Source organism: Thermobia domestica, chromosome 8 (assembly GCF_964235325.1).
Source record: "Thermobia domestica chromosome 8, izTheDome1.hap1.1, whole genome shotgun sequence".
NCBI lineage: Eukaryota > Metazoa > Arthropoda > Insecta > Zygentoma > Lepismatidae > Thermobia > Thermobia domestica.
Window position 1 is genome coordinate 86,372,067 of NC_137461.1, and position 16,381 is coordinate 86,388,447.

Below are 16,381 nucleotides of genomic sequence, written 5' to 3' on the forward strand. Positions count from 1 at the left end.
TCTATCTTTCTCGCCACCACACCCTCTAGCACATCCCTCATGATACAGTTCCTTCTTCAGAGCTTCTTTGTGGCTAAGCGGCTAGCGTACGCGCCTTTGGTGTGGGAGACCCGGGTTCAATTCCCGGCGGGAGCTCATGTGGTTCGGATTCCACGTTAAGCTGTAGGTCCACGTCTCATATAGCCTCGCTGCTGAAATGGACGCTAAACTAAAACAATCAAATCAACAGTTCCTTCTTAGCCAATGTCATTACCAGTTCCTCTTCTTCTTTTCAATAATATCTAAAATTTTCTCCCAATCATTTCTAACATCCTCTTATTTGTCTTCCGTTCAACCCAGCTAATTCTATTCATTCTTCTCTACACCCACATTTCAAAAACTTCCAGTCGTTTTTCATCACTTCCATGTTTCTACCCCGTACAGTACAGTACATTACTCCACAAGAAACATTCTGTGAGTATATTTCTCAACTCTTTCTTCAAGGTACCACAAAATAATATTTTCTTTCTTCTAAAAGCTTCTTTCATCATGTCTATCCTTGCCCTTATTTCACGTTCGCACTTCATATCATCAGTAATAATACTACTCGCCTGTTTGAAAACTAGTCACCTGTTCTATTTTCTCCCCTTCTACGTCTATATTTGACACTGACTGATTTGTTTCAATCACCATGGATTTTGTCTTTCTAACATTTATGTTCACCCTTTATTCTACACAGCCCTTCCTCAAGTTTTCTAACGTCTTATTGATTTTCTTTTCAGATTCCACAAGAAGAGTCGTATCATCTGCAAATCATATACTAATACTAGTTCACGTAACCATTCTGTCTCCTTCCAAAATGCCAGCTTCATTATGTAGACTTTGGGGCGCGGTGGCTCAATGGTAGAGCGTTCACCTCCGGTGCTTGGGGTCCCTGGTTCGATCCCAGCTTGCGCCGTGTGGTGGACAAACACCGTGTTCGTGGATTTTCTCGGGGTTCTCCCGTTTCCTCCCACTTTCTTCATTCCACCATTTCGCTCATATCATATCATCACCGTCTCCTTTAGCCTAACCGGCATAAAAGTGGGACGTAAAACTTAAAGATTTAATTTCATTTTTTTTCATTATGTAGACTTTCTTTCACTATCTCTTCAAGATAGATATTAAGTAATGTTGGCGGGAGATAGCATCTCTGTCTAAGCTCCCTTTCAACTGCATTATCCTCTGTCCTTTCCTTCCCTCCTATTCTAACACTTACTTACTGGTTCATATATAAGTTCTTATGAGTCTTCGATCTCTTAGGCCAATATTTTTTTTAAAAAATCATGCGAATTATTCTATTAATAATCGGTCCAAAACTTTAGATATAGTATTCATACGGATGACTTAATTATATTGTTCTATAGTTCACAAGCAAATAAAATATTTGAGAATTGAGATTTGAAGGATAATAGGCAGTTTGTTTTAGAGAGAGGGAAAGACAAGGCCTTCCACCCATACGTTATTTTGTGAACATTTACAGTTGGCATAAAAGACATGTGCCAACAGAGAAAGTATTTTTTTAAATAATGAACAATGTAAAATGTGTGTATTAATAATAGCATTAAAATATAAAGACTCGATCAAGTGGTAAAGCGTTAGCTTCACATTCGGGAGGACGTGGGTTCGATTCCCGCTGCCGACCATCCTGACTGGGGTTTTCCTCAGTCCTACCAGGCAAATGCCGGGATGGTACCTACTAAACAGACCCTGCCGGATACCTTCCCAAATCCTTTCCATTGTTGTTATTGTTAGATATCTAGTATAAAATGGCCTCAGAGCTGTATCTGGTGATTAAGTAAATAATCTAAAAGTATTTTATGCTATTTTAATGATGATATTACTTAAATAAATCGCTGCATCAATAGCATAAATAATGAGTGTAGGAATGCAGAAGAAATCAATCCAGTACGAGAGAGAACAACAAATCCCACCAGGAGCAATTAAGAAAATTGTGGTGAGGAGTATGTTAGAAATACAAATAGGCCTAAATATCACAGTTTAAACAAAACTTTCGTACTGATATTTACTGAACAAAATAAAACGAACTTGAACAAAGACAACTGACGCAATCTTTCCTTTTTTTCATCTCCCTCCCTCCCTCCCTCCTGATTTTAGAGAAGTCAGGAAAAAAACTTTTTTTTTCTCGTATGATCGATATATGAACTTGAACAGCGGCTAAGAATAGAATAGAAAATAAAGTGATATAGTCATTTTATCACTGGATTCATCATCCGATTAAATAAATACACAAACAAATGTAAACGAAATAAAAATACTACACGTTTTGAAACAGAAGGTATACTTTAATAACTAAGATTAAGCAGAGGGTATATGGCGTTTACCTTTGTATACCCTCGAATACACCCTACCGACTACTCTGTATATCCTACCTTTCCGTACAAAAAATGTACCCCATATTAGAAAACATACATATTTACAAATTGCAATGTTATATTGGTAATACTAATATAAACTAAAGTAATGCAAAACATATCAGATATCTGGATTGGCAACGGTCAGACAGCGAGCGCAGCGCCGGTTTGAAATTGTAGTGTGTTAGGGCAAACTCTGTACTACGTGAGGAGTAGTAGAACTGAGTAAATGATGATAGTGTAAAATCGGCGACCTCTCTGATTTCCAAAGACGGCATCAGCTTTGTAGTGCGAGCGTGACGAAATTAGCAAATGTGTTGGTGCGTTGCGATGGGCAGTGTCCAAGATTATGACTACCTACAAAACTCACGGCAAAACCACATCGTCGAAGAGGCACAATGTTTGATATGAAACGCTCAGTGATGGGTCCCGTCGAGCATTATGATCTTGTAGAGTCTCTGTCCAACGATGAAACATGGTGCAGGCTCTGTAATGCTATGCGCCGCAACGTACTGGTTTTTAGTGAATCTTGTACTCAGGTTTACCACGTTACTGACTGTGATTATGTCGCCATTTTAGGCGACCATGTGCATCTTATGGTCCAGATGTTGTTTTCGGCCAGTGATGCCATATTCCAGGATGATAATGTGGTGGATCACACAGCTGAAGGAATGTCGAGATCAAGTGGAACATCTCCCATAGCCCGTTTAATCCCCGAATAGTAAATATAATTGAACAATTGTTGTTTGTTTCGGAGATGAATCCAACTCAAATTTCCGACTTCATCCTCTCCTACGGAACTGAGTAATGTACCTTACGCGGAATGCTGTAATATACCACTGGTTACCATTTACGAGTCATGTGACTCCACTCTACATCGTATGAGAGTTGTTCTGAGATGCTTCCATTAAATCGATAAGTTTCTGTATATATGTGCTATAGTTATGATAGAAGAGAACAATACATATTGTTTGTTAGTGCCTGAAAACTTCATTTCAGCAACGTGACTATATGAAATGAAATGAAATCTTTGAGTTTAACATCCCATGATTATGCCCTTTAGGCTAAGGGATACGAATGATTAAGGCAAGTGAACGATGATCGAAGAATTGGTGGAATGAGAATGTGACAGGAGGTGCCTCGAGGAAACCCACTGACACGATGTTCCAGCACAAACTTACTTGGCCGGAGATGGAATCAGAGACTATACACATCAGAAGTAAGCGCTCACCGCTGAACCACTATGTCCGCTATATGATGCTATATGACACGCTCCAACAACGCTATACGATACGTACAATTAGAAAATGGGTGAGTTTTCAAACTGTACAAACTTACTTTCTACGATAAATTGAAGATTTTGAAGCAACACTGCCCAATAAGTTTGAGCCTGACAGTTTCTTTCCGGGTGTAAAAAATTGTTAGTTATGAAAAATAGTCTAAAAATAGGTTTTGAGAACTGTATTGTAGAACCACAAAGGAAAAGTTAATATATTAAGAGGTACACAGAGAAAAATCCGTTCTCCGGACAGCGGTATATTGTACAAATATACGGTATTCTCTTCCTTACTATAGAAATCAGTACGGAGCATACGTTATCCGTATGCTACATAGGCACTGCCCTTAGATGTTACATCATGCCGTTGCAGGATGTCTGACATCTAACAGTTGTCCGTATATCACATGCATATACTTATGTTACCTTCGTCTTCTATATGTTATATACGTACATTTGTATGTGAGATCATGAAAGCCTAGATTGTTTCATGCGGAAAGTACGTATAGATGGAACATTTATACAGAAAGTATTATAAAACATGCGTTTTCAGTTATACGTCTACTTTACGTTAAGTCCAAAAACTACAGGAATTATGCATGTAACCTATCTTTTTAAGTACGCCACCTACAATTTTTTTTCCTCAGTATACACATTTTTGTATAATTAAACTTTCTTTCACCATTAATTCAATGATATCTCCTGCATGGAACTCATTTGTTGACGGTACACAGTTTCCGCACCATCCTGATATAAATATATAAATAAAAGAAAATTATTATTGGATGCTCCTAATCAAGAAGTAAATTCAAATTCTGAACAGCTATTTTATTTTGTTTATATTAAGTCCATATATAGTAAAATATGAGAATCAAAATCTCTCCGTTATTAAAATGTGAAACCAAGTGTATCGGTACCTTACATCTTTAGATTATACGTATGTATATCATATTTAGGACACATTGCTTCTATATTTTTGCTTACGGCGAACATGAGACACGTTCCCAATTATTTCGCTTCAAATTTAATAAACTTAACATCTCAATGAATCCCGTGGGACAACATAGACATTTTACAACGAAAAATAAATGAATGACAAGACATTTCTGTGTTGCATCATTATTATCTTTGTTACTTGTCGTGACAGCGAACAGAGTGACGAAAGCTCTGCAATCTCGTATTGCGATGATTATATATATGTTAGTGTACATTTTGATATTTTTATTTCATGTGATGTGATAACCTTTTAACACTTCAAACATTATTTTTGAAAAAATGCTGTAAAGTCAGCACAAACAGAGAAATGCGTTCATGTGATGGAAAAATGAGAATTGTAACTGATTTTGTCTGTAAGCTATGAAATTGAAACAATATTCAGACTAAGTGTTGGGTAATTTTCATGTCCTATAATTTGGTATCATTAAAAGGGAAAAGAAATGAAATGATATGTTTGAGTTTAACGTCCCATGATCAAGCCAGTTAGGCTAAGGGAGACGGATAATTAAGGAAAGTGAATGATGATGGAATAATTGGTGAAATGAGAATGTAGAAGGTAACTGGAGTACCTCCGAGAAAACCCACGGACATGATGTTGTCCATTGCAAACTAACTTTGTCGGGGATCAAACCAAGTACCCCACGCACCAGAGGTAAGCAGTCTACCACTGAGCCACCACGTTCCTCATTATTAAGAGATCACATAATGGGAGGAAGACAGAGAGTGACGTTAGTGTAATTAATTGAAGAAACGCCGGGTTCAACGAACCAGAAACAAGTCATACAATGTTGGAGAGGAAAGGAACTTAAAGTCGAGAACCAATGGAGCAAGGTCTCGGCCCCGTGTACTGCCTATGGCGAGGCTCATGGTGAAGCCAGACAAACACAGATATTTAGAAGCAAGACACCACTACCGAACACGCGAGCCAGAACCCATCATTGACACGAGATCCACGGCCAAGAATTAAGTTGCACCAAGAACGCATTAAGGAGTTAACATGTAAAACGAGTTCCTCCCTTTCCTCCTTCCCTCTTTTACCTTCCACCCCTCTTCTATTTGCTTTTTAAAAAAACCCATTCATTTTGCAATATAGGTAATTTATCCCAACTTCAGTTTGTAAGTCCTAGTATGAGGCATGACAGCTTATTTCTCCAGTCATTCCCATGAAGGTAATTGAGCTCTCAGAACTGCACATTATTACGTCTGCTATGGGAGAAATATGATTGCTATGTTGATATGTGTAATCTATGATTAATGTATCTCAAAATTAAATACCTATTCTTCCTAATGAGGAAGATAGTGTAAATAGTTGATTTATTGAAATAAGTGTAGCAAAGATTCTATCATTCAGGTCGATCGACGTTTGCGTGTCTGACTATCTCTCTCACAAAACTTTATGTGTGTTTCCTTCAACCTGCACAAATAACCGTCTGAAGTTCAAAATCCATCAAGAATAAGTAAAGGAAAAGGATAAAATCCATCCCAAATTGTAAGTTTCCACATAAGTATATAAAACAAATTTCCAGTATAAACTACGTAAATATTACTCGATTTTGATTTTTTAAAAAAAACTAAATATTGTGGATATTTTCTTTTAGGGTTATAAGAATTGTTGATATGGGAATATATCAATCACCCCTATTAGTTGCAAGTGAAATTGATCAAGGATATGTGGGTAATATAGGTAAGTTCCCTCAAACATTGAAGTTTTGTTATTTAAATAGCACGATAAAAAATAATTCTTTTGAAAACTTTTACCAAAATTATTCGTATTTTGTTACAATATGGCATGCATATATATATATATATATATATATATATACAGAGAGAGGGAGAGAGAGAGAGATTTTGAAGATTCCTAATGATCCCTACAGCATGTAATTAAAATCAGTAAAGAATAAAGTTGTGGATATAGAGCACTCCTAAATGAGTTTTGAAAGAGTTGCTTCCAAACTGGTTTTTGGTTGAATTACTACTAAAGGAATTTTCGCAAAATTGCTCCTGAATTAGTTTCCTCAAAGCTTCTACTTTATTTGTTTTCGCAGATTTACTCTCAAATAAGTTTTCGAAGAGTTACTAGTAAAATTTTGCAGTCTTCCTTCTAATTAGTTTTCACAGAGTTGCTACTTTATTTATTTTCACAGAGTTTCCGCTAACTGTGTTTTTCAGAGTAGCATCTCAACAAATTTCGTCAGAATTAATCCAAAATTTTAATTTTCTTCAATTTCCTCCTAAATTAGTTTTCGCAGATTTGCTACTTTATTAATTTTACGAACAATTGCTTCTAAATGAGTTTGCGTAAAGTTGCTCGTAAATAAGTTTTTACACGGTTGGTCCTAAATTAGATATCTAACATCTGCTTCTAAATGATTATTTTCAGATGTGTTCCCAAATGAGTATTCGTAGGACTGTTTCTAAGTGAGTTTCTCCAAAGCCAAAACATTGCTAAATCTCTTTTGCTGTCTTGAAATCGAGAGATTCGCCATAAAGTCAATCCTATTTAAAGTTTACTCTAAATAAGTTTTTAAAGTCGTTTTCTTTAGTCCGAAACCGGTATGTTCTCTACATCTCATTATTTTTTTCGTTATTTATCAAAATAAAATATACAAGACTTTGGTGTACTACATGGGACCATGAAAACTTAAAAATATTGAAATCTTGAGTTTTACTTGTTCCTCCTTCACGCCAAGACTTCGTTTACTTCTAAGATCACTTGAAAATAAAAAGGAAAAGCGACGTTTACTCCCTTATTAAGATTCTAATGAACATTTATATAAAACCATTGCACTATGATGCATTATGGATTAGTCTTTTCGGAATATCGTTAAGTGCTCATTTCATATTCATACATCACTTTCTATTAATTGCAAATGAATTACGAGTATGATATACATACATACTCAAACGTTTCAACTATATACCCAAGAATATATGCAGTGTGTGCATGGTTTAAATACTAGAAATAAGAATAATGCGTGAAAATAAATGTAAGTAAAAATATAATAATAGCAGAAATAAGTAATCATCTGAAATATTCTTATTGCTATTTCATTTTTTTTAAAGCAACACATTGATAATAAAATGTTTCGGTTACAAATATACCATTAGAAAGTTTCTTCAAGTCCTACATTTATCTAAATTTTCTCGTGTATAATACGATCATAAATATGGAACATTGAAGTACTTATTACTATGGTATTGTCCATTTAGGACAAATAGAATATTCATAAATGTAACTTTGTTTACAGGAACTACAGTCTTCGCTAGAAAGTTGTATTAATGTCTATTTGACAGCAGAAATTGGTATTTACCCTATACGAATATCAATCAGTATGTCTAGACTGATGTCAAAAAGTATGTCAAAGTCTGAGCTTTGAAGTTAGGTTGATAGTTTTCTGGATAAAAGTGTTTTTGGTGCTTTTGTTTGTATGCTAATGCAGCACCAATATTATGAAAGACAGAATGTAATATTATTACGGAACCTGAACTACTCTTGTTTTTATCCGACGCGTTCCACCACCAGCTGGATTTAAACCTGCAACTACATGCATAAAAAGCGAAATTTCTATCCATGTTGTTCCGAGGATATACAACTTATGGACAAAACGATACGTTCTTCCTTAAGACACTAATTTTGAGAAATTATTATATTTTTAAGGGAATAAACAATACAACTTTAAAGCAAACTGGGTAGATGGAGAGAAATTAATTTACCACACTAAGTCTCAGACTGATGATTTCAGGAGAGTAATCAGAGGGAATTTCCCCAGGAGCTGCAAAATTCCTCTCTCCCCGGGACAAATCTCCGATCGTGCTCAAGAACAGTTTATTCCTATCAGTACTTTCGTAGTGCTACTTTAACCTCTTATGAATTGAAATTTCTCCTAGAGGAAATGGTCTAAAATCATTAATAGTCTGAGGTATATGTTTTAATCAGTAGTATAGAAGGTAGTAACAATGAGAAACATGAATCAGTACTTATATTGGTGGAGAATCTTGACTCTCCCATATCCCCAAGCAAAACCTGAAATGATGCTCCCGACTTAAAGAAGGTATATTGAATTACTAAATCCTTATTACTGTATAAAAGGAATACGTTTCAGTCGGTGAGTAGCATATTCCTAATAGTTACAACTCGTCACTCTGCTACGTGCACTATTTGTCTGCTTACCTACGTAGTGCAGCGTCGAGTGTTAACTGTTGGGAATTAGAGATACTCACAGACTGAAACATTTTACTTGTATAATGAGGATTGTGATTATTTTATTGCAATCAATTTAATTATTTCAAAATAGGACAAAGCCGTAATCATATTTAGATTTGATCATTAATATTTCGGTCTTTCTAGAGTAATATTATATAATGACGATTTATTTTCATCTTTAAACCGTATTAGTTCAATTTAATTATTTGAAAATGGATAGTGATGATGCTAAACGTGAACGTACTTAGATGTTTCTTATTAAGACAAGAGCTTTAACCACATTTAGATTTGAACATTAATATTTGTGAACCGCAAGTTAGTTAGTCGGTAAATTAAAAAAAAAAAGTTAAATGTAAAACAGCTACAAATTTTAATTTGCATTTAACCTATAGTGTATGACGTGCCAAAGAATTGAGAGGAACAGCTAGTTTATTGTTAAACAAATCATATTAATCTTCCATTAGATACTAGAAAAAGTTTCTAAATAGAGAAGTTTGAAGAATGGCAATGTCAAGACTTTTCTGTCTGTCGTTGGACTGGAATCCGATTATGTCGTATCCGATTGTGTGAATCTGGACCACTATATTTTATAACGAAAATCAAGTTTCTCGTCATAACACCGGACTTCCTTGCGTAGTTTAGTGATATGATTCTACATTTTATTTAATATTTTTTTTAAAAAAAATAGAAATACATTCAGATGAAACACGTAAATACATAGAGTTGTCTATGAGATAAGACAGCATAGAATTATCGTGAGGAGATACGAGACGAAACATGCAATTCCAGTAGAAACATATATGGTTTTCGAGACGAGGTATCACTTTCACGACATATTTTCGAGACAAGACAGCCTCGTCTCTTCTCTCATGCGCAACTCTAACCGAATGATATGCATGTCTGAATGTTTTCAGAAAATAATATTGAGGCATTAGAAGCTGTACACATTATATATTAATACATGTATAAGTTTGTTTCTCAAGAACTTCAGGCCCGTATTCACGGGGATTCTAGGGAAGCCAACCCCCCCCCCCATAATTTTTACTGACCCCCTATTTTTTTACGATAGGCTTGCAAATAATTATAATATGATGATAAACTATAATATGGTTGGATGGGTCCCCCTAACTTCTACCGGCCCCCCTACATTTTTGGGCTGGCTACCGGGCTGAAGAACTTCAATAATGGTAACTTTGAGAAGCCAAGAAATGTTCTGGATGTTAAAAGTCCTAAACTTTAGTTATACTGTCTCTTGCATCAAGTGATGCATAATGGAGTGTTAAATTCGACTGATATGATTACGAATATATGTAAGTGTACATTTTAGAGCAGGTCAAACTCTGTAAACATAACTTGATATAACATTAAAATGCTTGTCAACCGCTGAAATGTTATAAAATTGGAAACGTGTTCTCGCGAAGTTCTATAGTTATCTCATATATTTTTGATGAGTATGGTCCCTGGTTCATTGTCTAGTCAGAGCATATAACTTTCGGTATTGATGTAATCATATGGAAATTAGAGACATCCTTATCAAGAGGAAACGAATTCCGGTCTCGACAACGCAAGTACATGGCACTGGAAAAAACTTACTCACTACGTACCAATCAACTTAACATTCGCTGTTAGGCTGGCTATAGCTTTATATATATATATATATATATATATATATATATATATATATATATATATATATATATATATATATATATATATATATATATATATATATACTTTTATCACTGCTCTATTCCATTCAATTGTTCCATCATCATTTACCTTCATGTAGCTGTTTAATCACGGGATGTAAACTAAAAATCGCATTTCATCTGAAACATTTAAATATTCAATCCAATGATCTTACCTCTCGTAAAATTTGACGTTTACGTCTTTCTCGTTATCCAAAATGCAGTTAAGCGTTAGAATTATGTTGATATTTCTCCACTACTTGTCATTGTGAGTCTCACGGTCAATACAATGTTATGACATCATGAGCATTAGTCATTAGAACGTAAATAGTTTGTTAGGAATGCATAATATGAATTTATTCTCGTAATCATACGAAGAGAAAAGAAAATCAAAGAAAATAAGATATCAATGCTACATATCTAAGTTTGTATGTCTTTAAACAAGTGAGTTTCGTTTCATGATGTGAAACTACAATGGACTTCCAAGCTATGCGAATTCAATACTTAAACTTGAAGTAGTACATCTTTAACTACTTGAATATACTGTAGGGATAAGATCGAAAATAGAATCAATTCCTTGGACGCTGAACCCATATCAAAAAGCCATCATTTGTTTTCTCTTCCTGTTTTCGCCCTACGGAGATTAATATTTTTAAAAGCAGAAGTGATAGTTCAGTAAAGTAGAAAAGTAGAAGTGGTAGCAGAAGGGATGTCTACCACTTCCGGTTATAAAATAGGAACAATATCAAATTTGAAACATATGCTTGCGGTACTGAAGCCATGTCAAGAAACAGTTTTTACTATATATTATCATTTTTGTTCTATCTGACAACGTTGAAACTGGAAAATGAAATGAAATATCTCAGTTTAACGTCCCACGATTATGCCCTTTTGTCTAAGGGAGACGATGATTAATGCACGTGAATGATGATGTAAGAATTGGCGGGATTAGAAAGTGCAAAGAAACGGGAGTACCTTGAGAAAACTCCCGGACACGATGTTGTCCACCACAAACTTACTTTGCCGAGGATCGAACCAGGGACCTCATGCACCAGAGATAAACGCTCTACCACTGAGCCACCGTCCCCCGTTCAAACTGGAAGTGGTTAATTCCTTGCATACGTGGAACCCCACCTTACCGCATAATCTCGCCTCCAATCACGTCATCCTCTCAAGATTAGTGAGAAAAAGGATAGTCAATGCAAAATTCTTGAGTATCATTATGACTGATCACTGTATTGTTAACTGCTTATTGCAACATAAACTCGAACTTAACAAGGAGAAATAAAATAATAATTTGTGTACACTTATCAGTTTTCTGGGTTTGTTCGTGAATATCAACGGTAGTAGGAACAAAAGACTTAGGTAATTTTACTTATTTCTGGGGGACACAAAGTGAAAGTTTTAGTTGTCCAAACATAAATAAAATAACTTAAAAACAGACTTCTGTGATCAGAAAACAATTTTATTTTTTTTTAATTTAAAAAAATATTGAAAATACCTTGTTCAAATGACAGTCTTGTCCTTGGAAGTTCATTGGTTGTGTGCTGGAATGCAACTTTTCCCTTTTCTTAATACACATCTTTTAACCCTCTGAAGAAATGTTTTAAGTTCCTTTCAAGCTAATGGATTTTATAGTAGTTTTCCTGAAAAAAAAGAAAGAAAAAATGATGTTATTTATTCATATGTACTTGTATACTTGGCAACAAATGATTCTTGTGTTTGACTCCTATCTCATATTCTACTAAAAAGTGTTCTTTGGAAGTAGTATAAATATGACTAGTTGCAGAGTTACTTATGATAGCTGATATGCACAGACTATATTCATCAATTACTTTTGTAACAAAGTATAGACTTATACTGCATAACGTAGCTAACTGATTGCAAGAAATGCGCTATACAAAACAGTGTTGTTCAAAGTTGAGGTTTAGCAAATAGCAGTGTCATATGTACACCACTTCAAGGAGTTTGGTTTCTATTGCGTGGGCCATATATATTTTCTCAATTAGTATTGGAACCAGAAACGGTAGTAGATTTCTACCACTTCCGGGCTTTAGAGATATTGTAGTGAAGATGGAATACATTCTTCAGACGCTTATTTGATAGCAAACTGCTTCTCGCTATCTGTTACCGTTTTCACTTTTTATAGTGATCAACGTTACAATTGGAAGTGGTTGATTTCTGCTCTTCCGGTTTTAGTAAATAGATTAAGAGTGGAGTTGGAACATATTCTTCGGGCATTTAATTGCTTGTAGAACACCGCTTGCGCTGTCTCTATTTGATTTTTGTTCTATGGAGATCAATATTGAAACCGGAAGTCGTAGTGGATTGCTATCGCTTCTGGTTTTAGTAGAGAGATTAGAGATGAAATGTATTCTTGCGACGCGTAATCGATTGTCAGAAACCGCTTCTCGCTATCTATTACATTTTGGCCCTTTGTTCAAAGGCAGGCTGCTATTCCTGTATATGCATCATCAAATATTGTCATCTCTCTATTCTCACCAGAGGGCATAACCTTCTAATAGGTGCTATTCTTCTGTTAATTTTGAACACGAAATGAAATGAAATCTTCCATCTGGTACCACATATTTAGCAGTGTTTATTCAATTCGATTCTCATCCTACTTTTACATTTTTATTTAACTAATACTATATACCGGGTGTATCTGAAGTCCAGGACCGTAGGTCAACTCTGTTATGGACAAAGATATAAAAAATGGAAAGAGAAAGGAAAGTTATTTGATAAAGGTGGTTCCCAATCTAAAATACTAGAATTTTTCCAATCATATCAACCATTTAGACTTACACCATTCCAATAATACAGCATTGTTGGTAAACGGATGCGAGATATTCGAGCCTGCTGAACCGTACACGTTATTTTTCCTATCTAACATAGGACGCCTTACCCAGACTGAAGGCCAAGTGGCTGGTGCAATTGAAAAAATCCATCCATTTTAGATTGTAAACCACTCCTTTTCAACAACTTTCCTGTCTTTCCATATTTTAGCATTTTTACTCATAACAGAGTTGACCTGTGACGCTGTACTTTTGATACATCCTGTATACTTTCTCCCTCAGAAAGAAAATGAGTTTCGTTTGGATTTCGATTCTGGTTAAGGGTATGCACTCCGAAATATAATATTTGTAATCCATTTATTAAAAAAAAAAAAAAAAAACACACACACAAGTAGTATTGAAGCTATAAGTCGTAGACAATAGATTTTATTGCCCCCTTAATTGCTTTATTACCTAACGACTTTCGATGTCAATATGCCCGTGTCGGCCTTGGGGAGACCGGCCCCGGGCTTGGGGGAAGTTTCTGGGGGAAGTGGTTTTATTACTTGTGCAATAGAGGTTGTTTGGAAAAGTGGAATGACCTCCTTTCTTGTTGAAACATGCTCCTATACGATTCTTGAATCGAAATTATAATCAAATTAGAATTAAAACCATGATTTAGATAATTAGAGCAATGGTATACGTCATTGAACGCAATCCCTAGCTTCAAACATGAAACAACACGATATTTGATTGAGGATACGGCTTTGAATGCTGTTCTTAGCTTTAAATATGATTTAATACGTTTATTGAATCGAAATTATAATCAAATTAGAATTAAAACTACGATTTAGATAATTAGAGCAACGGTATACGTCATTGAACGCAATCCCTAGCTTCAAACATGAAACAACACGGTTTTTGATTGAGGATACGGCTTTGAATGCTGTTCCTAGCTTTAAACATGATTTAATACGTTTCTTGAATTGAAATTATAATTAAATTAGAATTAAAACTATGATTTAGATAATTAGAACTTCAGTATATGGCTTAAAACGCGTTCCTTAGCTCCCACAAGGTTTTTTCCCCATTAATTTAATTATGATCTGACTTGTAAAGCTCGTAACTAATTGAACAGTCTTATTTGAACTAGAAAATTATGAATAATGAATATGATTACACCCTTTAAGCTCCAATGTTTAGCAACGATTTTTAATGGTGCTTTGTTTTACGGAGTAAAGTATTAAGATGGGCGGGAAAAAGGAAGGATAGGAAGAAATATTTATTTATTTTCATTTATTTTTCTTGTTGCGAACTGCACTTCTTTCGTTTAGCTTGCTTGGCTCTTAAATGACAGACTTAACTCTGCTATTTTTCAGCGTTGCTCAGTACGAAATTCGCAGATACGCAAGGTTCTGTGTTCTCTCCAAGCGTCATTGTAATACTGAGGGTGAAGATTGAAGTTCAGTTTCTCACACCCTATGCAAACAACCTTGTGATATGATTGGCCAGGAAAAACCAGTTTGCTCCGCCTGCAATGTTTAACCATGGGGGCCAATCACTCCCTCTAGTTTGAACGGGAGAACCAACCCTTTCCCCGCCTCTCTTTCCATCATCAATGTCTTGTGTGAACAAGTTTCTACCCGCTCCCCACCCTTCCCCGCATCTCTTGACCGCATTCTGTGTGATCAGGTTTTTACCCTGCGACAAGTGACACACATTTTTTTCCCCACCCCTCACTGCCACTCTTTGGCTGCATCCTGTGTGAACATGCTTATACCTTCTCTCCCCCCAACGGCGATAACTGACACATTTTTCCTCACAAAGGGTGTTTTTCAAACCAGTTCTGGTGGATGGTTTGCGGACAAAAACCTCTTCCCCGCCCATTCAGACAAACAAACAAGGTATTGCCAGGCTGTCCTTGTACTCATTGCCAATAACCTGATGAATAAATGGTTGTCCTTCATTTTGATTTTACAAAACAACACACACACAAAAAAGAACCTGTAGAATGGTTTTGTGTATTCCCACATACAATAATTATGCTGTTCTTTTCGGCAAAATACAAGTTATTGAAACAGTTGTTGAAATGATAGCTATATAGCTTACTGAATAAAGCCGGAATTTTAAAATTTAGGAACATTGTTGCCTGAACCCAACTAACGAATTTTATTGCTTGGTAAACAACTATTTGCTGTGAAAAATACGACAATTTGGCGTCTTTAAGGTATGAATTGAGACATGCTGGCGATGTTTTCAAACTTTAGGCATTGTGTGAAAATTCCTTGGTATTACCTCTATAGAAAAGAAATATTTCCTTCGATTCGGCAAGAGACCGACAAAGGAATTCTTTTCTGCTTCTTTGCAGACTGAGGCAATGCTGTATTACAAGGCAAATTCATTTACTTTATTTTTTTTTCTCCCCCTATTCCATTCCCCTTATGTTAATGAATAAATAAAAAATATATTATATAAATGGAGTACACATTTCCTGTATTAACAATTTTGCTCGTGAAGTTTTTACCTTGCTTCTGCCTTGCTTCTTTAAAGTGTTTTTTCTGGATTTTTTTCTGTGTTTGTTCAAAGAAGAAGATATTATATTCAAGTAAGTTTTATATCATTATAATTGATTAGATATATTTGCATAAGTATCGAATGGTGGGACTCCCCTAGAAAATTAACACATATTGTTTTTTCTTATGAAAATAATTAACACAGTGTAGAAACGAACTGAGTTTGCCAATATGTTTTAACTTGTGGGGAGCATATCGAGCCAAAATCGGGGGAGCTGTGCATGAGGGATAGTCCCCCAAACAGGGGAATCGCGGTTGCCTTATAACGCATTCCGTGCTTACCGAAAATCGGGGGGAGCTGTGCATGAGGGATAGTCCCCCAAACAGGGGAATCGCGGTTGACTTATAACGCCTTTCGTGTTTACCGAAAATCGGGAGGGGAGCCGTGCATGGGGGAATAGTACCCCGAACCTGAGGGAGCCGCGTGTGACTTATATTGCTTTCCGTGTTTGCCAAACAGTGGGGATCCATACATGC

The 16,381-nt window shown here is 35.6% G+C and overlaps 1 protein-coding gene across 8 annotated transcripts in view; it reads right to left on the reverse strand.

The window, feature by feature from the left end:
* The window catches only part of Rbp (RIMS binding protein), a 591,180-nt gene that overhangs the window by 498,456 nt on the left and 76,343 nt on the right, over nucleotides 1-16,381 (reverse strand). For all 8 annotated transcript variants that reach the window (XM_081768676.1, XM_081768673.1, XM_081768675.1 and 5 more), the window contains exon 2: nucleotides 12,059-12,203. The gene's annotated coding sequence lies outside the window, so the exon portion shown is untranslated. The remainder of the gene's footprint in view (nucleotides 1-12,058; nucleotides 12,204-16,381) is intronic.